The 27,500-nt window shown below is 36.5% G+C and overlaps 1 protein-coding gene across 6 annotated transcripts in view; it reads right to left on the bottom strand.

Annotated features, from left to right (window-relative positions):
- LOC144974781 (proton myo-inositol cotransporter-like) overlaps window positions 1-27,500 on the bottom strand; it is a 57,714-nt gene that overhangs the window by 23,945 nt on the left and 6,269 nt on the right. Inside the window, exon 1 of one of the 6 annotated variants that reach the window (XM_078918038.1) lies at window positions 6,359-6,467. The exons of the other annotated variants lie outside the window; for them this stretch is intronic. The gene's annotated coding sequence lies outside the window, so the exon portion shown is untranslated. Of the gene's footprint in view, window positions 1-6,358; window positions 6,468-27,500 lie in introns of those variants that run through there. 6 annotated transcript variants of the gene reach the window in all.

Raw genomic sequence — 27,500 nt, forward strand, 5'->3', positions numbered from 1 at the left:
TAATAATAATCATCATCATCATCATCATCATAATCATAATCATAATCATAATCATAAGAAGAAGAAGAAGAAGAAGAAGAAGAAGAAGAAGAAGAAGAAGAAGAAGAAGAAGAAGAAGAAGAAGAAGAAGAAGAAGAAGAAGAAGAAGAAGAAGAAGAAGAAGAAGAAGAAGAAGAAGAAGAAGAATTAATCTCCCGGCCATGCGGAGGGTGTCGTGTCAATGGGATCCTGAGTTTGGCCCTAACCCCGTGACTTTTTATTCTCTGTTTTCATCTGGCACTTCTCCATACCCTATTTTTTCTCATCATTATTGATACAAGTGCCCGTTCCACGCTTTCTCACATTATTAATCATTGCGTTCGGTTCATCAGACATGCAAATATTATGTACACATAGATAGGCCTAATCTAATTTACACTCATTTGACACCGTTTTGATTTTGGAGAAGTCACAAAACTGCTTTATAAGATTGGTTTCTATTAAGCTAATCAAGAAATTCCAATTATACGGTACTACACGGCCGGTGAGACAATGACAAAACGCCGCATCGAGGCAATTCAACGACAAAACCCCGTATAACTGGACTTATGGGGTTTTGTCGCTGCATCAACTGATAGAAATAGCAACTTTTTTTTTATTTTGTAGAATTGACTTTTAATATTTTGTGAGAAGATGCAGGGGGTGTCATTCGGATCACAATGATATAAAAATGTCCATTTGACCCAATGTCGAAGATACGGAGTTTTGTCGCTGTACGGCAGTATATTTATTGAATAATTTTATTTTTTTAAGATCAGCTGTTAAGATCATGAACTCTTGATATTGATGCTATACTTTTAGATAAAAGACTCACAACATCCGCCAGCCGGATATAATGATGTACCAACACACAAAACTGTGTATAACCTTAAACGTTTATAGTTTGATTGATAGAATGTTTGTGAATGAACTAATCATTAGAATGGCTGTCTAAAAACAATGACAACAAGCTGAGGGACATCCGTTTTGTTCCATCTACTGTAATGATGATGTGCGTTTAGCCAACGTTTATAGTCATTAGGTTATCAGGCCTTCAAACATATCCACGTTGTATTTTAGACAAAGAAAACACATCTGCTGTGGTTAATTATAGAGGTACATGCATACTAATTAAACGTTAAAAAGCTTTAATCGAGTTCATTAATTATGTATTCAATTGTATTCAATTGTATTAAATTGTATTAAATTGCATTAAATTGTATGCAAAAAGTGCATTAAAGTGTTGTGTTTTTTTTTTTTATATGGGATTACAAGGTTAACTGCTAGTTGTTAATAGGAATTATTCATATCACTTAAAAGTGAGCATTAAAGGGAGCTTTTGTAAAGAGAAATATTCACTAAACGTGCGCAAAGCGCTTTTAACGAAGGGTCCCGAGCTATTAGCAACACTTACCATGTAGGACGAGACATGATGCATGCGAGGCGATATTAAATTTATTTCGGACAGGGACAACGCTGTTAAGGGCCAGGTTTTACAGCAGAGTATGTGAGCCCTGGACCTTCCGTTCAGACCACGAGACCCCACAGCCTCACACACACACACACACACACACACACACACATATATATATATATATATATATATATATATATATATATATATATATATTATGATCAACTTCTACAATATTGTTTCGAGGATTCGCTCTCAACAGAAGAGCGATGATGAGAGCGAATGCTCGAAACAATATTGTAGTAGTTGATCATAATTATGATCATAAATATGAAAATGTGTGACCAATCGTTTTATTTTCTTCGCTAAGAAAAGTTTTCAGCACTATCACGCTCAATAGAATTAGAGAAAAGGTAGAGGAATATCTTTCACCGTCACAAAGCGGGTTTAGAAGAGATAGAAGCACTGCAGACATAGTATGGGCTCATCGATGGCTGAAAGCCAGAACGGAGAAATATAAGGAAGAATTAACCATACTTGGAATCGATCTGAGTTCAGCTTTCGACACTATGCAGAACCAAATTGTTATCAATCCTTGACTCATTCTTGGACAAAGATCACGTGACGCTCATAAGATACCTATTATCAAATACAACGTTACAATTTGAATCCCGCAAAGAATTAACAACAATATCAACTTCAATTGGATCCCCTCAAGGAGACAGCTTGAGTCCAATTATATTCACAATAGTATACCTCGAATCGGCCATGAAAGATCTAAGACGAACATTGCCACTAATAAAGAAGATCACTCGTGAATTGATATACGCAGATGTTACAGACCTAATTTTTGAATCAGAACATCAAGCGAAAATATACATGCCAATAATATCAACTACCCTAGAAGCATGGAATCTGAAAGTGAATCAATCCAAAACATAATATACTTACTTAATTATCTGAACCAGCGACCACCTGAGCTCTAGCCCTTCGGTCAAACAGAATATACAAACATCAACAGAAATTTAAATGAATGGAAAAAGTGTACTCAACGAAAATGAAGACATCAGAAAACGAAAGCAGCTGGCCACCAATGCATTCAACCAACTCCAAAATTTATGGAATAGAAATAACATAATCAGTGATAATAAACGGATACAGATTTACGAGGCACTGATTATTCTGATATTGACATATAATTGTGGAACCTGGGGCCTTACAAAAAAGGTCTCTATTCATACCACCGCAAACAATTACGTCGCGTAATCGGAATCTATTGGCCAGAGAGAATTACAAATACTGATCTCTATGAGAAAAAAAACAGGGTCCAACGCCTGAGTACAACAATAAAAGAACAGCGATGGAGCTATTTGGTCACATCTTACGTCGAGAAGATAACATCCCAGCCCAAACTGAAATGACAGAATATTTCCTTCATGGTAACACATATGTAGGGAGACCACCAACATCAATAGTAACCCTGAACCAGGCTCTCTCTACATATCAGAAATTTCTGGATTCAGATGAGGCCGAATTAAACCCTGAAGAACTAAGAAACACTGCAGTGCCCTCCGTACTAAAGTCACAACAAGATCTTGACAGATCAAAACTCTGACCCAGGACCGTGACCAATGGAAACAATTAACAAAATGGATGGAGAGAGCAGCTATACTCATCGACCATGACTGAATCACACAATTCTCAGCAAGTGTAATTAAGACTGCGAAGCTTACTTACTACTACCTTGAGCACAATTATTTCATTTTTTATTTTTTTTTTTTGGGGGGGTGGGGGGGGGTGTTTTTTTTTAAACAATATATATCTATATATATTGGTGTGGCTTGGTCAGAAAGCAGTTTGGTGTTTCCCATTTTGTCACATAGTTCAAGCAATGTTAACCATGATCAGTGGACGAATGAAATGAAACGTAATGAAGAGCGTTATTTCACTCTCCAAGTCCATATTTTTTAAAGTATGGAAATCATCCCGACATAGAACCTTTTAGAGGCGAAGAGTCAGCTATTACTTGTGGACTGTTTATCTCAGATTTGAATGGCACACATTAAACTAGGTCAAGAGAGAGTGTGTAAGATAAGAGAATGTGAAAAACACAAATCTGAATAAAACATACACTCAAAAAAAAAAATGAAAAAACAGCTTTTGTATAGGGCAATATCCACTAAACGTGCTCAAAGCGCTTTACAAAAAGTCCCTGACCAACAGCAACACATAACATATAAAACTAGACATGACGTTAGGTGATAATACAATTTTTTTCCGATATAGGCAACGCTGTTAACGGTCAGGTACTCATTTTACACCTTGATGCGGTGAGAGAGAATATGAGTAAAGAGACTTTCCAAGAACTCAACTATGCGCCGAGCGAGGCTCGACCCCAGGACCTTCCGATCCGAAAGCGAGCGTAAAACCAGTAGACCACATAGCCGCGTACACTACACTACACATACACACACACACATATATATACACACACACATACACGCACATACACACACATACATATATAACACGTGTGTTACAATGGATACTATAAATTGATATTGATGCTATGCAGTTAGATAAAATACTCACAACATCCACCAGCCTGATATAACGTACCGACACATACACACAACTACTACTCGTATGTTTAACATTGAACGTTTAATTGGATTCAATAGTCTGATGTTACGTCCGCTTTTACACTCGTCGGAGAAGTAATTCATAAGGGCGTCCGCCATCGTTCCGATAGTTTAGAACCAGTTACTAAGTTACTATGCGTCATGACGAGGGAAGTGACGCCACGACTGTTGAAGCTTATTGTCTGACCAATGCAGGGAACTACTCATAAAAATGGCTGTCTAAAAACAATAACAAAGAGCTGAGTGACGTCAATTTAGTTCCTTCTGGGACAGCGTGGCTCAGCGGTATAGATAGAATGCGCTTGGCCAAGGAGTTCACAACATTGCCATCCGGAAGTATAACAGACCAACCAGACCAACACACAAGCCCTGTGTAACCATGAACTTTTATAGTCTGGTTAATACAGTTTAGTGAGAACAACTCACAAACGCGGATGGCAAAAACAATAACAAAGGCCTGAGTGATGTCATCTGCATACTATCTATAGATAGAATGCGCTTGGCCAAGGAGTTCACAACATTGCCATCCGGAAGTATAACAGACCAACACACAAACCCTGTGTAACCATGAACTTTTATAGTCTGGTTAATACAGTTTAGTGAGAACAACTCACAAACGCGGATGGCAAAAACAATAACAAAGGCCTGAGTGACGTCATCTTCGAACTATCTATAGATAGTATGCGCTTGGCTAAGAAGCTCACAACATTGCCAGAAGTATAATGGACCAACACACAAAACTATGTGTCACCATGAACTTTTATAGTCTGGTTCATACAATTTAGTGAGAAGTACTCATAAACGTGGATGGCAAAAAACAATTACAAAGACCTAATTGACGTCATTTTCGTTCTATCTATAGTCTTTTCTTCTTACCCGAAATATATCGAGTTCTAGCGCGTAGCCATCGTTATCTTATAGATAGAATGCGCTTGGCCAAGGAGTTCACAACATTGCCATCCGGAAGTATAACGGACCAACACACGAACTCTGTGTAACCATGAACTTTTATAGTCTGGTTAATACAGTTTAGTGAGAACAACTCACAAACGCGGATGGCAAAAACAATAACAAAGGCCTGAGTGACGTCATCTGCATACTATCTATAGCCTGACACAAGAACCCACCAGGACCTATAGTTTGAAGTCATTTTTTAAAGGTTTTCACACCGTCTAGTTTGTTGCCGTTAGTAGATCTCAAGGAAACAAGAGATTCCATTGGTTGGACTTTTGAATACAACTACAACTCACGACTTGTTTTCTTTTGTGGCCAAAGACTGGTCTTTTGACGTCATTTTTTGGTCAGTGTCGGGCTATGAGTTTACGATGGCTACGGTTCGACTACCCGTCGTGCTGTGTGGCCTTGAGCAAGTCACCAAGCCTTAGCCCACTTAGCGACGCTGCACTGCGGCTAACACCTTGGTTATTCCAGGCTTCTCGTGAAATAGATCCTAAAGGAAAAATTCCCCTAAAGGGATCTTTTTTTCTATAGATAGTTCGAAGATGACGTCACTCTGGTCTTTGTTATTGTTTTTTTGCCATCCGCGTTCATGAGTAATGCTCACTGAACTGTATTAACCCGACTATAAACGTTCATGGATACACACGGTGTTGCGTGTTGGTCCGTTATACTTCCGGATGGCAATGTTATGAGCTTCTTTGCCAAGCGCATACTATCTATAGAAGGCAGCTAACGCTTCATTCACACTTCAACCACCATAGACTCACAGACGCTGCAATTTATACTCCATTTTATATTATTTTATTTCAACGTTCATTTGTTTATTCTTGTGCTGACGAAGGGTTTGTACCCGAAACGTCTGTTGTCTGTACTGTTCCCATCCGAAGCCTTTCCATCATCACATTTTTGTTAGTACAGTTCTTTGAGCATGTTTAGCGGATATTGCACTCGGATGCCCATTTTTTTTTTAAATATGGCTTAATTATTAACGCGAGCTTGTATACAGAGCAATATCCACTTAATGTGCTCAAAGCCGTTTACAAAGGGTCCTTGGCCAACAGCAACATGTAACATGTAGAACGAGACATGACGCTTGTTAGGCTATATTACCATTTTTTTTCGTACAGATACAACGCTGTTAACGACCAGGTTCTCATTTTACACCTGAATACGGTGAGAGAATGTGAGTAACGAGCCTTCTTCAAGGACGCAGCTATGCGCCGAGCGAGGCTCGACCCCCAGGACCTTCCGACCCGAAAGCGAGTGTCATACCACAAGAGCACATAGCCGCTCATTAGATATAAATACAGAAACAAAAACATACGTAATTCTTATGATGTCGTAGTTTTGATGTTACAGTTATAATCCGTTTGAAATAACAGATGAGTATAAACAGATACCACCCACAGCAAAGGCAGAGACTAGACAATGATAACAACACATTATCACCATATCACGTTAACCCTTCAATGGCGAGATTGAATTTACTACAATCAAATCGTTATCTACCAAATTAACTCTCTCCTTACCGATCATTTTCCGTAAATTCCCAAAATTGCTGGTTTACCCAGCAGTAAAATTGATTTTTAAAACTCAATCAAGCTCTCTACAAAACAACGTTATGTTCTTGTTAAATAAACAAAGATCATTCTTCAAAGTTTGTGATGTACAGAATAAACCCGAATAAGAAAAATGTATATTGTATCGTAACAAATGTGACGATTTTGATGCAGGTGGTAAGGAGAAGGTTAATCAATGGAACTTCAAATGTGCCACATCGTCTCAATTTGGTATTATGTCGGGGTGAACAAGTAAAACATGTAAAACTCGATACGGATAATCTATAGATAGAACGAAGTTGACGTCACTCGGGTCATTGTTATTGCTTTTTGCCATCCGCGTTTATGAGTAATTCTCACTAAACTGCATTAACCAGACTATAAACGTTCAATGTTACACATACTTTTGTGTGCTGGTCCGTTTTATTTCAGGATGGCAATGTTGTGAGCTTCTAACGCAAGCGCATACTATCTATAGATAGAATGAAGTTGACGTCACTCAAGTCTTTGTTATTGCTTTTTGCCATCCGCGTTTATGAGTAATTCTTACTAAACAGTTTTCATCAGACTATAAACGTTCATGGTTACACATAGTTTTGTGTGTTGTTATAATTCCGGATGGCAATGTTGTGAGCTTCTAAGCCAAGCGCATACTATCTATATTACCTTTCCATGTGCTCGAGGTCATTCATCACATTGCAAAATGTGCTCAAAGTGACCCACTTAGTGAAAAGTGTTCAAGAAATCCGTTGATTAGTTCAACTTGACACATGGGTATGTTGACAACTTTTATGAACAAAGCAGATTGTTTATATTTATTGAGAAATATCCAATTGTTGAATAGCAATAAATCATGTGATCGATGACTAGGTTGGACGAAAACATGAATGTAGATATTATGCGCTTGGTTAAGAAGCTCACATCATTGCCATCCGGAAGTATAACGGACCAACACACAAAACGCTTTGTAATCATGAACATTTATAGTCTGGATAATACAGTTAAGTGAGAATTACTCATAAACGTGGATGGCAACAAAAAAAACCAACAACAAAGGCCCGAGTGTCGTCAACTTCATTCTATCTATAGGTCGCTTCCATTCATCATTAAAGTAATCAGATAATTTATTGAGCTTCGTGCGGCTATGCGGCCTATCTAGTGGTAAGATTAAGACATTCTCCTTCGGATCGGAAAGTCCTAGGTTCGAATCCCGCACTGAGAGCCCCTGGTTGACTCCTTTGAAAAGGTGCTCTTTGCTCACATTCTCTCACGGTACTCAGGTGTAAAATGAGTACCTGGTTGTTAACAGCGTTGTCTCTGTCGGAAAAAAATATTGTAATATTCCGCCTAATAGGCGTCGTATCTTGTCTTGCATGCCAGATGTTATGTTTAGTGGATACTACGCTATATAAAAGCTCTTCTTCTACTTGAAATACCAAGTCTGTGCCAGACATCGGTGATCATGGTATGCCATTCATCTCTCTGATCAGATAACCTCAGAAAACTAATTTTACTCTTCTCTTTCTTTGTCACCCAGCTGTTCAAACTATTCAAATATGTTTTTCTTGGTCTCCGTTTACTCTTTTTACCTTCTATCTTTCCTGTGAGAGAAAGATGTTCAGTACATTTATGTCGATTTAGGTATAAAAGCTAGCGTTATTTAAAAAATGTGTTTTGTTGGGGGTTTTTTCGTTTGTTTGTTTTTTCAATAGAGAAGCTAAAGTCATTCTCGACAATAAAACGAATAAAGTTAACCCAAGTCTTAAATTTATGACTATAGATAGTGTGAGCTTGGATAAGAAGTTCACAACATTGCCATCCGGAAGTATAAAGGACCAACACACATACTCTGTGTAACCATGAACGTTTATAGTCTGGTTAATACAGTTAAGTGAGAATAACTCACAAACGCGGATGGCAAAAAGCAATAACAAAGGCATGAGTGATGTGAACTTCATTCTATCTATAGATTCAATCAAAAGCGACCAGTCAGATCTTAAAACCGTTTTCAGGCGTCAAGCCACGACTACTTGTCATTTATTGATACACCTCAATATTACCGTTTTGAAACGTGTGTCATATTTACTACTCTCTCTCTCTCTCTCTCTCTCTCTCTCTCTCTCTCTCTCTCTCTCTCTCTCTCTCTCTTTCTCTCGGTGTCAGGCTTGAGTAAAAATAAACCCCGATGGAATATCGACTTGATAACTGCACAACCAAATCATGAACACAAATCCTGTCGTCCCTGTAGATGGAACGAAATTGACGCCATTCAGCTCTTTGTTATTGTTTTTAGACAACCATTTTTATGATTAGTTCTCACTTAACACTATCAATCAGGTTATAAACCGTTAAGGCTACACATAGTTTTGTACGTTATAGATAGTATGCGCTTGACTAAGAAGCTCATAACATTGCCATCCGGAAGTATAACGGACCAACACAAAAAACTGTGTGTATCCATGAACGTTTATAGTCTGGTTAATACAGTTCAGTGAGCATTACTCATAAACGCGGATGGCAAAAATCAATAACAAAGACCTGAGTGACGTCATCTTCGAACTATCTATATCACGCTGCTGGAGGATGTAGTGAGTATTTTACCTAAACGCATAGCACCAATAAAATAACGTTTCTAAAATTTGATTTATCGAAATTACTCTCATCTTGTCGAGAATACTCAAACCTGGGACTCCCGTGTTTTTCAGAGTAGCTACACGAATGGAGTAAAATTGAACTCGGGTTGTAAAGAGTTAATTCAAGAAAACATGGAATTGAAAACAACACACATCAACCATTACACGAGTGGGTTATAAATGAATTTAGGTTGTAAAGGATTAATTCAGTAAAACATGACACGAATAGGGTATAAGTGAGTTCTGGTTGTAAAGGGTTAATTCAGTGAAACACGGAATTGATAACACACAACTATTACACGGGTGTGGTATAATTGAATTCGGGTTGTAAAGGGTTAATTCGGTGAAATATCGAACTGCTAACAACACACCCTAATCATTAACACCATCCCTACAGTGTGTTCGTGTCCTTAAATACCAAACACAGGATATACGTCCGTCTATTGTGTTGATATCAAAATCATTATCAATCGATAATTAATTGTGAAATGCATTTTAAGCACTCTGGAGTTGTCTGAATTAAAAAATACAAACAAAATTTAAAATGTTGGCCAGAAAACCCGTCCTTTAACCCTCTAATTACCAACCATGGGAAAATCGTCACAATTGTTACGATGCAATCAACAGCTTTCTCATTCTAATATCTTTTGTTCATCACAAAATCAAAATCAAAATTCTTATTATAGTTATAAAAACCAGACATTTTGTTGTAGAGTTTATTTCGCAATACAATATTATGTATATAATGTACTTGTTGTTTTATTTGAGTAAGAATAGTCTATTTTTTGTGTTGGGTGGGTGTGAGGATTTGATGAAAATTCTGAAAATGGCTGGTAAGGAAAGAGTTAAATACAGACCGATGAAAATGACCTTCGTCTCGTCAAATGACGTCTTTTAGTTATTCTTGGCGTTTCTGTAGCGTGGTGTATTTTTGTTTTTGTTTACATGGTGGGTTGCTGGCCCAACACACAACCCTCCCCAATTTCTCATCGTGGACGGGACCAGACAATGGTGGAAATGGTGGCTGGGTCACGTTCTTCGAATGAAAAAGACCAGACTGCCTTACACAGCACTAAGATTGTCCCAACCGGGAATGAGAAAGAGAGGCAGACCAATGGGACCTAAAGGGCCTCATACAGTACTAAGAAAGTGAAAGAGAGGCAGACCATTGGGCACCTACAGGAGGAAGACAGTTGAAGATCAGATGAAAGAGGCTGGAAAGACATGGATTGAGCTGAGCTGGCTGACACAGGACAGAAACGCCTGGAGGAACTTTGTTGGTGCCTTATGTTCCACCAATGAACCAAGAGGATAAGTAAGTAACTAAGTAATCTCGTCAAAAACTCCCAAACCTGAGACAGTCCGAGAAGTCAGGAGATAAACAAACAAACAAGACACAAAATATGATGTCATCATTTTAAGGCTTTGTGTGTATGTGTGTGTTTGTGTGTGTGTGTGGGGGGGGGGGGGGGGGGGGTGGGTGGGTGTGTGGTTGTGTTATTTGTTTGTCTCCTCACGAAGGTCGAGGTCAGAAATGTCTTGTATTTTCTCCAATCACTCACATTATTTTTCTCTCCATCTTTAACATCTCCTTCCCAAACCCTAGGAAAATCACCAGATTTGTTTTATGCAGAACAATTTTTTAAATTGAACTTGAGCTTAGCTTTCATGTAGGGCTCAAAACGCTTTACAAAGGGTCCCTGACCAACAGCATCACGTAACGTGTAGAACGAGACATGACGCCTGTTAGGCGATATTACACTTTGTTCCGACAGAGACAGCGCTGTTAACCGCCAGGTACTCAATTTACACCTGGGTACGGTGAGAGAATGTGAGTCAAGAGCCTTTTCCAAGGACTCAACTGTGGCCAAGAGAGGCTCGAACCCAGTACCTTGGGATCCGAAAGCGAGTGTCATACCACAAGACCAAATATCCCCACATAAAAAGAAACATCTTTGTGATATTAATAAAAGCCTAACACTGTTTTGGAAAACATTTTTGCAGTTAAAATATTAAAAACTATGGGTTGAATGTACGTTTTGCATTTGAATTTGAGTTGGGTATTTTTTCAAAATCAATTTTTGAGTGGAATAAAAATGAAAATAGTCGAATAGGAAAAAGTTTTACTGCGAAACGCCTGGTTACCCTGGCGTTTAGGCAATCGAGACCATCTTTCCTAATCTATCTGTCTGGAACTGACTGCGTCGTTTGAAAATTTGCGAACGGCCTGGCCTGACTCCAAGGTGAAGGAACGCCGTCTTAACAGAAAAAAACTATATGTGGCTGAAATTCACGAACATGTGATGCAGCATAAAATTCTAGCATATCTAAACAGACATTTACAGTAATCGTTTGCACGATAAAGAAAGATGGGCTTATAAGTCTTTTGTGTGTCTGTCAAGCCAAACATTCACTAAGCGTCCGGTCTTTCATTTTTACGAAACCCACCGAAACCCGACGAAACCCGACAAAGTTATGGTAAGTAGGCAGCAGTGGGGAGTGAACCTGAGACTATGGGTTTCGGCGGGTTTCGTAAAAAAGTAGTACCCCTTAGTGTCTCAGCAAATTTAGAACACCCGTTTCTGTGTTTGTTTTAAAAGATTGTTTTCATGTCCTGTAATAGTCTGCCAAACTGGGCTATGAAACATTGTTGACCTACTTTTGTGAATTTCGTTTCATGCAATCGCATTTATTTAACAAAGAGAATTTTGTCGCACTGTTGTGATTCCGAAATAAAAGGAGAGAAAAGAGGTATTTTGAGTTAGTGTTCATTTTGTTAACATTAGTGATGCATTGTGGGTTGATGACCAATTGGCCTAAATGTGTGACTTTTCTTTAGAGCACGAAGAAAATGGTTTTAGAATAAAAAGTGTTTGAAACCAGGGAAAGTCTTTATGGACACCCTATATCTATATATATTTATATATATATATATATATATATATATATATATATATATATATATATATATATATATATATATATATATATATATATATATATCTTTTTAAAAAATGAGATTGGGGTATAAATTGTTCCATACACTCTATGTCAAATGTTTGCCAAAGAGCACAGAATTACTGGCAAATCTAAAATTTATAAAACTATACACACACACGCACACGCACACACACACACACACACACATTATATATATATATATATATATATTATATATATATATATATATATATATATTTGTACGTATGTATCCATCTTATCTCTATTTTCTATTTACATTTCTCTCATCACCGGGTGTCTCTTTATATATCAATAGTCTTCCCATGCCCCCCCTCTCTCTCTCTCTCTCTCTCTCTCTCTCTCTCTCTCTCTCTCTCTCTCTTCATCGATCCACTATATATCTAGGTATCTATCTATTCCTATCGCCCCCCCCCCCCACCCCCATCCCCATAAAACTAAATTATGAAACAACAACATTGATTAGTGTCATGAGAAGCTGTCCCCACCGGCCTTTTGCTATAATGTTATGTCAACTTTAGAATGATAAGTGATAAAATGGAGTGGCGAACACCTCCTTATCTACCTTGGCTATTTGTGAATTATTTAAACAAGGTCATCGTGCGAATGCCGGAATAGCCTGCCTGTTGTGTCGGGACAATATGGAGAGCAGGCACTGAGGCACTGGTATAAAATGAAAATCAGCAAAGGTGTGTACGAAACAGTGCCAATAAAAACAGAAAGAAATACAAGAACAACCCCCCCCACCATCACCCCCCCCCCCCCCCCACCCCAACCCCAAACAAAAAAAAATCTGCCCTGTCTTGACTGGCAATCAAACTTGATATCTCCTGATTACTGGTAATCGGTGGTTTAAAAACAGATATTAGATAGATAGATAGATAGATAGATAGATAGATAGATAGATAGATAGATAGATAGGTAGGTAGGTAGGTAGGTAGATAGATAGATAGATAGATAGATAGATAGATAGATAGATAGATAGATAGATAGATAGGTAGATAGATAGATAGATAGATAGATAGATAGATAGATAGATAGATAGATAGATAGATAGATAAATAGATATTATTTTTATTTTAATATTTACCACAATGTTGGAGTCAGTCTGTTGTGGTATATATTAAAATAATAATTCGCTCCATTGCTACATGTCGAGCACTATCCGTACCATATTTGTATCAAACACGATTCAATAGATAGATAGATAGATAGATAGATAGATAGATAGATAGATAGATAGATAGATAGATAGATAGATAGATAGATAGATAGATAGATAGATAGATAGATAGATAGATAGATAGATAGATAGATAGATAGATAGATCTATAAATAGATAAGTAGATAGAAATACACACTATCATCAAAGATCCTCTCGAGGCCACGCTAAACACATCGAAAAGAAGAAAAGAAGAAATCTATAACACCTGTCCACATAGATCGAAACACTCAAACTACGGGATTTATTTTTTCATCTATTTTTCTTTCTGCGTTGTGTAGCACTGGTTCGTGTATACATTTTCATATCAATTAAACATTTTAAGTTACTCCAAGCTTCTTAAATCTTAAACGCCTATGTTGTCTAGTAATATGACACACTCGCCTTTGGATCGGAAGGTTCGGGGTTCGAGTCCCGCTCTGAGTGGCGCATAGTTGAGTCCTTGGAAAAAAACTCTTTTTACTCACATTCTTTCACCGTACTCAGGTGCAAAATGAGTACCTGGTCGTAAACAGTGTTTTCTCTGTCTGAGAAAAAAAAAGTGTAATATCGCCCAATATCGTCCTAGATGTAAAAATTCTGCTGTTGACTAGGGATCCCTTGTAAAGCGCTTTGAGCACATTAAGTGGATAATGCGCTATAATAAATTATCAAGTTTTAATCTATAACCAATAGGTCTGAGGTTCGATCCACAATTGAGGTTGACTGATTTTATGGGATTTTGTTTTGTTTTTTGTTGTTTTTTTTATATATATTTTTCTTTCTTGCTTTGTCTGGCATCTTTCATACACACTTGTTCAGTTTTTTTTATTTTAAACTATAAACTTAACATTCGGTATCTCAATCACCCTGACGAAGTACCGTTTTGAAATGTGGGTCACATTTATTCGTGTGGCATCTCCATTAGATTCATGAGTGACCACCCTCGATTTGGTCAGTCTCCTCTGGACACATCCCGGCGTTAACAAGATTTATATTATTATTATTTATAACCCGTTAACTGCCATACTCTACAAAAACAGGAAATATGAAATTTGGCCAGAAAAATAGTCCTTCAAAAATCGATCGATTTAAATGACACTCACCTTGGCAAAAAAAAACAACTATCAAACCTGGGACTTTAAGGAAGACGTCACGAGGTCCCAGGTTTAAGAGTTTTTGCCAGGATGAGGTTCATTTAAATCGATCGATATTTGAAGGACTTTTTTTTCTGGCCAAATATTTTAAATACAAGTTTTTCCTAATCACGACAGTTGATTGGTTTACACATACATCAACAACGATCACTACTCGTCCTTAGGAACGTCGGTATTTCCAGACTTGAGGGACGGTGTGTTTATCTGTCCTTACCCTAAGGTGCGTAAATCCCGTTGTTGGAAATAAAGAGGGGAGATAATTCACGACTCTTCCTCACGGTCAGACCTGACGACTATTATAACTGTCACAGTAAAGATTGTTCACAATTATCTTATTAAATTTTATTTTATTAAGAACTGAATTCATCTCACTCCAGTTATATTTCGGTAGGCCTAGATAAACTTTACCTTCTAATATTAGATCGTCTTTCCTTTTATAGCCTTCCCTCGAATTAATTTCTAATTAGTGAATACTTTTCGTTCTACATTCTGTCACGTAGCCACTTATTATAAAAGCTGATAGGTCTAACACTCTACACTCACTTTCTCTCCACAATCTATGCCGGACGGCCAGTCACTCTATTCCTATATATATATTGTAAGATTTTTATCTTTTGGGACTTTGTAGATATTATATCTACACCATTAAGACGCCGGAGCTTTTAACTTTGATTGTATAATCTTCAAGGATCAAACCCAAGCCCGCTGTACTACATTATAACTCCTTACCAGTTGCCTGGAAGTGGAATTTTACGAGTCCAATCCTGTTATCAGAGGAATAGATCATCCAAGCCCATCAACTGCCTGGAAACGTAAACTTATGAACCTGACATATTATTATAAGTTACGTAAAATATTCATATCTCTATTTGTAACTGCCACGATCACTGTTTATCTCTTTTAATTAAATTTCATCATCATTTTTATTTCATTGTAAACAAATCGTTAATTGTTTTTCATTTATAGTAACTAGTAAATTCTGGGGCCTCATTCTACATATATTTTATGCATAGTCGAGTAGCTCTTTACTCACTTGAGACCATGACATTTTGGAGGGGACACATATAAAGAATTGAATTTATTTAGTTACTTATATCTATTTCATCTAACTTTAAAGTTTAAATTGTAAAACTCTTAATTGCCCCACTTGATCATATTTTAATTGAACTCCCTATTTACAGGATTAATTTTTTTTTTCTTTTTCATTTCTTCATTTAAATGGAATAGCAATTTATCCATTCATTCTTTCATTCAAATTGAATAGCATTTTATTGATTCATTCCTTCATCCATTTATTCATTTATAAATCATTCATCCATTCATTGTTCATTCATTTATTTATTCATTCATTCATTCATTCATTCATCCATTCATTCGTTTATTCACTCATTTATCCAATCATTCATACATTTATTCCTCCCTTCATTCTTTCATTCATACATTATCCATTCATTCATTCATCTATTCACTCAGTTTTTCATTCATTCATTCATTCCTTGTCCACTTTGTTATTATATCACTCATTTCATTTTGTTGTTTGCCTCATTCATGAATTGTTTTCAATATGTTTACATTCCATAACGATTCATTCACCTATCATCCAATCACTCAGTGTTGTGAACACATTTTGTAACTATTGTAAATCTTACGATATTTTATTGTTTTGTATTTCAGACATCACTGTTAAACACTCTTCAATGCCTAATTACAATTGTTGAACAACCATTGAACAAGAGAGAGGTCCCAGCCACGAACTGAGTTGGTAAATATATCCTTCATTATTCTCTTTTACATGAGTTGGGCATCACATAGTAACTATAGACATCGTGATTTGTTTTGCATAGTGATTTGTTTTAAATGCATTTTTGGCATATTACTGTTACCGAAAACCACTTATATTATGTTCTGAAAAGTGAGTCTTTAAAAACTAAATAATAATAAAAGGAGTCTACTAGCCGTCGTGTTATATTTAGTGATAGATAACTTGGGATTATTTTGGCATCCTATTATTGTTATCATACTCTAGTATATTAGCATCATTGCGAATAATTGTACACAAACTAACGACGAGTCACACACATTGGTGATACCTTTTTCGTAGTAACATAGTTTAGAGTACACGCGATTGACACATTGTTATTGACACAAGTCATAATAACTCCGCATTGTATTGACACATTGCTTTATAAGATATAACAATAAAAGGCATCAAATTCAACATACATAATAAGTTGAAATAAGAGAGAGAGATTTCTAAAAATAGAACAGTTCATTCCAGTAAGTGTAAATAAATAAAACAGTCAGTAACAGTATCCTGTCAATATAATATATATAAAACATCGTAACTAATTTATTGCAAAAATGGAAGCATATAAAAGATACTTAAGTCTCGCAAAGGACTTAGAAATACCCCAGGAAAGGATATTTTCATGGTGCGAAGAGAAAATAAAAGAAGAAAAAGAAGAAAGAATTCGTAGAGAAGAAAATGAAGAAAGAATTCGTAGAGAAGAAAACGAAGAAAGAATTCGTAGAGAAGAAAAAGAGCACGAAGAAAGAATACGCAGAGAAGAACGAGAAGAAAGAGCCCAAGAAAGGGAACTAAAAAGACAAATAGCTTTAGCAGAAGAAGAAACCAAAAGGACCCAAATGATGCTGGAAATTGAAAAAATAAAAACCGGTCATGAAAGAAAACATAATAATAGTGATGAATTTTTCGTGAAACTTCCACGCATGCCAACATACGATGAACGCTCAGACTGTCTAGAATCCTTCTTACACCGATTCGAAGTTCAGGCTAAAGGTTATCGTTGGCCAGAAAGCAAATGGGCCACAGCCTTGATTAACTGCTTATCTGGAGAACCGCTAAAAGTTTTCTATACCTTAACAACTGAAGATGCAGATGATTATGGTAAAATTAAAGACGCTCTACTAAAAAGATTTAGATTAACGGAAGATGGTTACCAGGAAAGGTTTCACACTGCAAAACCGGAAAGTGGAGAAGACTTTAATACATTCGTGAACCGAATTACTCAATTTCTAAATCGGTGGCTTGAGTTGGCAAACGTAAAACAAGACGACTTTGCAGGCCTTTACTATCTCACGCTGAAGAATCGAATCTATCAAGCTTGCAACCCAGATTTAGTCGCATTCTTTAAAGAAAGAAAGCCAGAAAACTTGGACAAATTAAAAATCTACGCAGAAAACTTTAACAGCGCACATCCATTGACACCCCTTAGCAGAACATTGAAGGAACCATACTACGCTGCTGCTGCTCAGAGTCCAGGTACACCTAAAGTTCAGTACTCAAATAGGACGAGCCGATCAATCACTCGGAACACGCAAGTGAAACAGGATGACCATAGTAACAAACCATGGAACAAACAGTTCAATAGAGACCATAGCCGACCCTATCAAAACAAAACAAGAAATAGCACTGACAATAATACTGAGTATAAGAAAACCAACAAACCTATAATTAAATGTCAATATTGTGGAATGAAAGGCCACACAGCAGACAAATGTTACAAAATCGTGGGATATCCAAAAGAAACTGCAAATGCATCACTCCAAACAGGTGTAAACAATCAGACACGAGTAATGTCAGGAGAAAATATAAATGTGTATTGCGTGAAAGGTATGTCACTTTTAACACAAACTCACAAATCAGGATCGCTATTTTTTTGTGAAGGCAAAGCTAATGGAACTGATTGCAAAATATTGAGAGACACAGGATGCAGTACAGTAGGAATAAAAGCATCTTTGATCAATGACGAAGACAAAACTGGAAAAACGGTACAATGCATCACATTCAGTGGCACAGTCGAAACCTTTGAAACAGCTAACGTGTACATAGAAACCCCATACTATACAGGAATAGTGGAATGCTGTATACTTCCCAACCCCGTCGCTGATGTTATTGTTGGCAATATAAAAGGTCTTAAAGACAACCCAACAGATGTAAAAGAATGGTCATTAACCCAAGAAACAGCTTGTCTAGCAGAAACAAGAAAGATGACTAAGACAACAGAGAAGCCAATGACTATTTCTCTTGAACCACAACAATTCGACAGGAACACGTTCATTGAAGAACAGAAAAAGGACCCGACTTTAACTTCATATTTCAATATCGCAAACAAAGGGACGAAATCAAAAGTTGAATACATCATTGAAAAAGATATTCTGTTCAGGTTACATAGGAAAAGAAACAAAATAGCTAAACAACTGGTCACGCCGAGTATTTACAGAAACAAAATCCTTGGGAAAAGCGCACGATTCAATAACCTCTGGACATCTTGGGAGCTCTTCCACATTGAAGAGAATATCCGAGAATTTCACATGGCCTGGAATTACTAAAGACGTCCGAGAATATGTGAAATCTTGTGACACATGTCAAAGAAGAGTCGCAAAAGGCAGAATACCGAGATTGCCATTAGAGACAACCCCAGTTATTGAAAAAGTTTTTCAAAAAGTTGCAATTGACATTATAGGCCCTTTAACAAAATCAGATAGAAACCATACACACATACTAACACTAGTCGATTACGCAACCAGGTGGCCAGAAGCGATAGCATTGAAATCAACTACATCGGATCACATAGCTGAAGCATTGATGACAATTTTTACTAGAATAGGCATACCAAATGAGATACTGTCGGACAATGGACCCCAATTTACATCACATATGATGCATGAAACCATGAAACTCATGGGAATACAACACTCATTCACAACTCCCTACCACCCCCAAGCAAATGGTCTTTGTGAAAGATTTAATGGCACTCTAAAGAATATGTTAAGAAAAGTGTCAGCAGAAAAACCAGATGATTGGGACAGATACTTACCAGCAATCCTATTTGCATATAGAGAAATACCCCAAGAATCTACAGGCTACTCCCCATTTGAGTTGATGTATGGACGATCACCTCGCGGCCCGATCAATATAGTAGCCGACATTTGTAAAGGGAATGAGGAGGACAATAACGAAATTATGTTTGCTTACGAATATGTAAGAAACCTGAAAGACAGAATAGAGGATACATGTAAGCTAGCACAGGAATCCGTCACTAAAAAAGCAGAGAAATACAAGGAATACTCCGATAGAAAAAGCAAGTCAAGAAAATTTGAGATTGGTGACAAAGTACTAATACTCTTACCCGATGACTCGAGTAAACTTTTAGCAACATGGAAAGGACCATTCAACGTATTAGCAGTACGATCTGGTGTTAATTACGAGATTCAAATTAACAACACAACAAAGACATTCCATGCAAACATGCTAAAAAAATATTTCGATAGAGACAGATTATCACAACCAATATTTAACCATGTTGAAGCTGCAAATGTAGGATTAATCATCGAAACTCACAGCGATGATGTCGAACAACACACCCACAACACGGTAACTCTAAAAATAGTACAATTAATGACGTCACAATCAATCCTCAACTAAACGAATGTCAGAAACGAGAAATCAGGTCATTATTAGAAAAGTACCAGTCAGTCTTTACAGACGCACCCGGACATACAACATTAGTGGAACACGACATAAAGTTAACCACATCCACCCCTATCAACGTGAAAAACTATCCTATTCCATTTCACGCACGAGAACAAGTTGAAAAGGAAGTTAAGGATATGCTAGATACAGGAATAGTTAGATATTCTTCAAGCCCATACTCATCACCAATAGTAGTAGTGAAAAAGAAAGACGGATCGATAAGGCTATGTATCGACTTTCGCAAATTAAATGAAGCAACAGTATTTGATGCAGAACCAATACCAAATCAAGAGAATTTATTTGCTGCCTTATCTCAAGCAAAATACATGACAAAATGTGATCTTTCTAGAGGTTACTGGCAAATTCCACTGAAAGAATCATGTAAGAAATACACAGCATTTCAATCACCATTAGGATTGTTAGAATTTAACTATATGCCATTTGGATTATCGACAGCCGCATCGACATTCCAAAGAATGATGCGTATGTTATTAAAAGACATCCCGTCTACACTCTCATACTTCGACGACGCATGTATTTTCTCAAACTCATGGACTGATCACATGACAACCTTAGAATTAGTGCTTGAAGCATTAAAACGTAATTCTTTAACAACAAAACCGTCAAAAACAAGCATTGCATTTTACAAAATTGATTTTCTCGGTCATACCGTTGGTCATGGGACACAGACACCCGAGACAGAAAAACAAACAAAAATCGCACAATTGCAACCACCTAAGACAAAAAAAGAAGTACGCAAAGTACTTGGGCTCCTAAATTTTTACAGGAAATACATTTACAACTTCGCGCACATCGCGACACCGCTAACAAATCTGACAAAGAATGGGTCACCGAACAAAATTGTTTGGACAGAAGTGTGTCAGAATAGCTTTAACCAATTAAAGGCATTACTCTGTTCAGAACCAATTCTTAAATTACCCGACATATCAAAAGAATTTGTTGTAAGAACTGACGCGTCTGATAAGGGCATCGCAGGTGTACTATTACAGGAGCATGAGGGAACTCTAATGCCTTGCTTATATGCAAGCAGAAAATTATTGGACAGAGAATCACGATACTCTGTAATAGAGCGTGAAGGACTGGCCATCGTCTTTGCTTTAAAGACATTCAGCAGATATCTACTGCTAAAAGAGTTTGTGGTCGAAACGGACCATAAACCACTCACGTACATAAGAAATAACAAAATGAATAATAGTAGAGTACTAAGGTGGAGTCTATTTTTGCAAAATTACACTTTCAGTATCTCTCACATACCAGGCTGTGAAAATATTCACGCCGACCTACTTTCTCGATTAGTGTAATGACGTGAGAAGGGTATAACTTAACCTCCCATGCATACTGTTAGTTACCTCGCAAATTATGCCAAATCAGAACGCACAAATTCGATAATTTTATTTGTAAACATGATGACCCAACTTAATGTAACATTGAGTATTGTTTGGATATATATACCATACCCATTCATGATTTGGGAAATCTTCTCTTTATCTATCATTGTTATGAATTTTCACTCATTTATGATTAATAATTGAAATGTCAATATTCCATTTACATTTTCATTCATTTCATTCAGTAAATTACCTTCATATCATCGACTTAAATCATGCTTCATTGCCATCACTATTGTTTATCACAATGATTTGTAATCACATTGCCATCATGTTGTTCATCATAATGATTTGTAATCACAATCTTTCATTGTTATTGTCACCCATTCATATACCTACGTTAATATAAACATTTCCATGTCTAGTTAATAAATAATTTAATTGTAGCACAAATCATAACAATGGATTAATGCTAGAGTATCATGATAGTAAATTTACTTCCGTTTGTAAAATCTATCTTTCCCATAATGGTTAAAGAGTAGATTTTAAACGTGGGTGGGGGGTGTCACAGTAAAGATTGTTCACAATTATCTTATTAAATTTTATTTTATTAAGAACTGAATTCATCTCACTCCAGTTATATTTCGGTAGGCCTAGATAAACTTTACCTTCTAATATTAGATCGTCTTTCCTTTTATAGCCTTCCCTCGAATTAATTTCTAATTAGTGAATACTTTTCGTTCTACATTCTGTCACGTAGCCACTTATTATAAAAGCTGATAGGTCTAACACTCTACACTCACTTTCTCTCCACAATCTATGCCGGACGGCCAGTCACTCTATTCCTATATATATATTGTAAGATTTTTATCTTTTGGGACTTTGTAGATATTATATCTACACCATTAAGACGCCGGAGCTTTTAACTTTGATTGTATAATCTTCAAGGATCAAACCCAAGCCCGCTGTACTACATTATAACTCCTTACCAGTTGCCTGGAAGTGGAATTTTACGAGTCCAATCCTGTTATCAGAGGAATAGATCATCCAAGCCCATCAACTGCCTGGAAACGTAAACTTATGAACCTGACATATTATTATAAGTTACGTAAAATATTCATATCTCTATTTGTAACTGCCACGATCACTGTTTATCTCTTTTAATTAAATTTCATCATCATTTTTATTTCATTGTAAACAAATCGTTAATTGTTTTTCATTTATAGTAACTAGTAAATTCTGGGGCCTCATTCTACATATATTTTATGCATAGTCGAGTAGCTCTTTACTCACTTGAGACCATGACAATAACAAATTTGTAGAATTACGAAATTTTGGCTCCAATAGGATTCAATAGTCTGATGTCACGTCCATCCAGCAACAAGTAGCTTGGTTCTAAACGAACAAAATCGGTACTTGTTATTCTTCATGCTGGCTAGAACTTTTGCACATGCCATGTGATCAGAATGTATAAAAGTCTAAATATGATCAGATTATAATGGTTTTCTCCTCTGCATACACTTTTATGCTCGTCGGAGAAGTATTTCATAACAGCGTCCGCCATTGTTCCGATAGTTTAGAACCAGTTACTAAGTTACTATGCGTCAGTACGAGGGAAGTGACGTCAAGACTGTTGAAGCCTATTTCAGAATTTCATATGAATGTCAATGTTGCTGCTCGAAGTTCGAAGAAAGGGATAACAATGTGAAATTAATGTAAGCTTCAATTTAATAAACGAAAACAGATACTACGTACGTTTCGGGTTTCCCCTTTATCAACAAAACAGGATGAATGAAACACTACAGACGAATGAGGTAATGCGATAGTGGCGTTGTTTATTTACCTTAAATTGAAGCTTTATATTCAATTTCACATTATTATCTATTTTTATGAATTTCACATGAGCATTTCTGAGTCTTTTAACTCACTCAACCCTAACACCGACTATATCCGTAGTTTACCCGAGCTACTTTTACCCCATGCTATTTATTACATTTTTATGGGACAACTTATAGGCGTCGCGTAGTATCAAAGTTAACGTTTTTAGTTTTTACATGTTAATGATGGTTGAATAAAACTATCTATGCATACTCATTTTCAATACATTTTTTTCCAATTTTGACAAGTAGCAAAAGTCTCTAGGATTGAGGGAGTTAAACTTATTGAAAATGAAAGTTGATTCCAGACTACATAATTCTAAGGATTTTGAAGTATTATTTAATCCTTGTGATGGTAGAAGCGTCACGTACTAAAAGTTTCTGTTGGGAATACGAGATAATCTGATGTCTAGAAAGGATGCGGTTTGTTCGAGGGTGGGGTGTGTGTGTGTGTGTGGGGGGGGGGGAGAGAGAGAGAGAGGGGGGGGGGAGGTGAAGCGTTACCTACTAAGTGGAATACAAGAGGGTCCCATGTCTAGAAAGAATGCGTTTGTAAGGGGGTGGGGGGTGGGGGGGGGGGCAATGGGGGGGGGGGCGAGAAATATGAGAGATTTGTTAAGTCAGCAGGGCAATATTCTGGTGAACAAATAATCCTCTCATGCTCCTGTTCCTCCTATCCCTCCTCTTCCACCCAATGCTATCTATAGTATCTAGATTGCTATGCTTCCACCTAATGCTGCTGCTGCTGCTGCTGCTGCTGCTGCTGCTACTACTACTACTACTACTACTACTGCTGCTGCTGCTGCTGCTGCTGCTGCTACTACTACTACTACTACTACTACTACTACTACTACTACTACTACTACTACTACTCCTTCTTCTTCTCCTCCTCCTCCTCCTCCTCCTCCTCCTCCTCCTCCTCCTCCTCCTCCTCCTTCTTCTTCTTCTTCTTTTTCTTGTTCTTCTTCTTCTTCTTCTTCTTCTTCTTCTTTTTCTTCTTCTTCTTCTTCTTCTTCTTCTTCTTCTTCTTCTTCTTCTTCTTCTTCTTCTTCTTCTTCTTCTTCTTCTTCTTCTTCTTCTTTTCAATTACGTTGATTTAATTAAACTCAGTATTTTTTGCTTGCATAACCAACTTGATCCAACCAAATCCAAACATGAAGAATATTATAAGAACATTTTTTTTTTAATCATTAGTTCAATCTGTGTACATTGGAACAGAATCAACTTTGTAATTAAAAATAAACCTAACCTCTGATAAGGGGTAAAACACAATTTATTAGTGGTTTTCAAAACTCCCTAACTCCGTTTTTCACATTTTGAGATATATTAAGGATTATTTCCCCTAAAATTTATCATTCGGTCTATTGTTATATCATATTTAAACTTCAAATTCACACAACTTTACGGAACTTCTTGTGCCATTTGATGCTTAAAACAAAGTTTACGTTTCAATTTATCTCAAAAGGTAAAAAATCGACTTACCCAGTTTTGGAAAACCAGCCTCCAGTTGTGTTAAAAACAATTAGATATGTGTAAATAATACAAACACCTTTACTCTGTGCTTTTCACAGTTGTTTTAATTAACTTTTTTATATATCGCCAAGCAATAATTAGTTCAAAGTGACACAGAGATACTTAATTATAATCACGTCCTTTGCTCCAGATCAAAATCAGTATTCTTTTTTTTTTTTTTTTTTGTGGTCAGTGACAGAATGAAACCACGACAAGTAAAAAAGTCAAGTATAAAAAATAATTTAAAAATAAAATTTCCTTTATTCATCCCATTGGGGAAATTTGTCTCTATGGTCCATTCCTAGGGTCGAACGGAATAACTCAGGCGTCAGCCGCAGTGTAGTGCCGCAAGTTTAGCTAGGGTGAGGTGACTTGCTCAAGACCACACAGTGCAGCGGCGGGTGATCGAACTCGGCACCTTTCGGGTAGGAAGCAAAGACCGTACCGCTGAGCCACGCTACCTCTTTGTATGTAGCTATGTTGGACATGATAGCAGAATGGGTTACAATAACCACAAAATTATCACAAGGCGCTTTGTCCTTGTATAAAGTATTAATTTTACATACGATACCTCACTCGACTCGGATGGGTTTATTTTTTTCTTTTGTCCTTTTTGTTTTTGTTTTTCTTTTTCTTTTTTGGTTTAGTTTTTTTTTTTTGTTTGTTTGTTTTTTCTTATTTGTTTGTTGTTTTGTTGTTTTTGTTTTGTTTTTTTTTTTTGTTTTTTGGGTTGTTTTTTGTTTGTTTTTTTTTTTGTTTTTTTTTTGCTTTGATTTATTTTGTTTTTATTTTTTGTTTTTAGTTTTTGTATTTAAAAAATATATTGAAGGCATATATGTGCCCCTATGGTCTCCAAACGGTATGATGTCGGGATGATCCTGTTGCTAAAATTCAAATTAAATCCAAACTGATCAAATATATGAAATGTTGGTTTTTGTCGTTCTAAAATACTGTAATCATTCTCCTCAATAAAACATGTAAACAAAACGCAAGACTGATATTTTTTGTTATAAATTCAATTTTCACTATCTTATTGCGGCTATGAAGTCTTGCGGTATGGCACTAACTTTCGAATCGGGAGATTCTGAGTTCGAGCCTAGCTCGACGCACAGTTGAATCCTCGGAAAAGGCTCTTTACTCACATTTTTCACCGTATTCAAGTGAAAACGAGTACCTGGCCATTAACAGGCGTCATTTCCCGTCCTACCTGTTAAGAGCTGCTGTTGGTCAGAGACCCCTTGTAAATCGCTCTGAGCACGTTTAGTGGATATTGCGCTATATAAAAGCTCATTATCATCTTAGTCATACCGATATAACCCCATTTGGAAGCGACGGATCACATATCCCCAATCTCTATACTGTTTAAGTTAAATTCTAGATTCAATTTTGATGATCGGCTTCACGCTGACAGATTATCACCCTTCAAAGGCGACTGGTTACAAATAGTGTTGATTCTAGAGGCCCTATTATCTGTATGTGACAATTCCTGGAGCAGACACTGGTGTAAGATAAAGACCTAAAACAAAAGTGCGTATGAAACAGTGCCAGACAAAGCAAGAAATAAAATAAACATCCCAAAACAATCAAGCATTGGATAACAGTTAACAAAGTTTTATAAACACCCCCCCCCCCCAACACACACACACACACACACACGCATACACACAAGAAAAACATTATTTTTTAAAATTAGAACGAGAAACAAGGGATATAACAATGATATTCATTGAAATGAAAAATCAGAGAGTATTCTCCCTTTGATTCCTTTCTCTTTCCCTTCCAATAATAATAATAATAATAATAATAATAATAATAATAATAATAATAATAATAATAATAATAATAATAATAATAATAATATGTTCTGTATGTCAATTTAACTAGTTATTTATGAAGATGACAAAAAGTCCTACGACCAATTACTTTCAATGGCCAAAGTCCCCTCCCTACAAATAAGAAGAATGAGAACAATTGCTTTGGAAACGTTTAAAATGTTAAACAAAATTGCTCCTCCTTGTCTATCTGATATGCTCATTTTGAAAAATAACAGATACAATTATAGATATTCAAACCTCCTTGATATTCCATGAGTCAGAACAACGTCTTATGGCAAAATATCTTTCTGATATTCTGCTGCTGTGCTTTGGAATGAACTTCCTCCCGAGCACATCAGGAAAATTTCAAATTTTAATGTTTTCAAAAATCATATCCTCTCATGGAATGGCCAGCCATGCAAATGTAATATTTGTAATTAATCAGATCGTATAGACATATATATATATATATATATATATATATATATATATATATATATATATATATATATATATATATTATGTTACTTTTCTTTGTGTGTCATGATTAGAATCTTGATGAGGGAATGTTTTAAGCGACAATGTATTACTATGTATTTTTATGCACTATGTGTTAAAACCTATATCGGTCAAAAGCTTCTATTAGCCTGACTAAATTATTTGTGAAACATTTTTGATGCCGACAATAAATAAATATTTGAAATTGAAATTGAAATACTTACTCTGGAAAAACATGTTTTTAAAGATTTGCCCAGAAAACTCGTCCTTCAAAAATCGATCGATTCAAATTATCCTCATCTTCACAACAACAACAAACAAAAAACACTCTCAAACCTGGGACGTCCCTATGTATTCAAATCCCGAGTTTGGGAGCGTTTGTCAAGATGA

Source organism: Berghia stephanieae, chromosome 6, assembly GCF_034508935.2.
Source record: "Berghia stephanieae isolate SIO BIC M18660-M18661 chromosome 6, UCSD_Bste_1.3, whole genome shotgun sequence".
Classification (NCBI taxonomy): domain Eukaryota; kingdom Metazoa; phylum Mollusca; class Gastropoda; order Nudibranchia; family Aeolidiidae; genus Berghia; species Berghia stephanieae.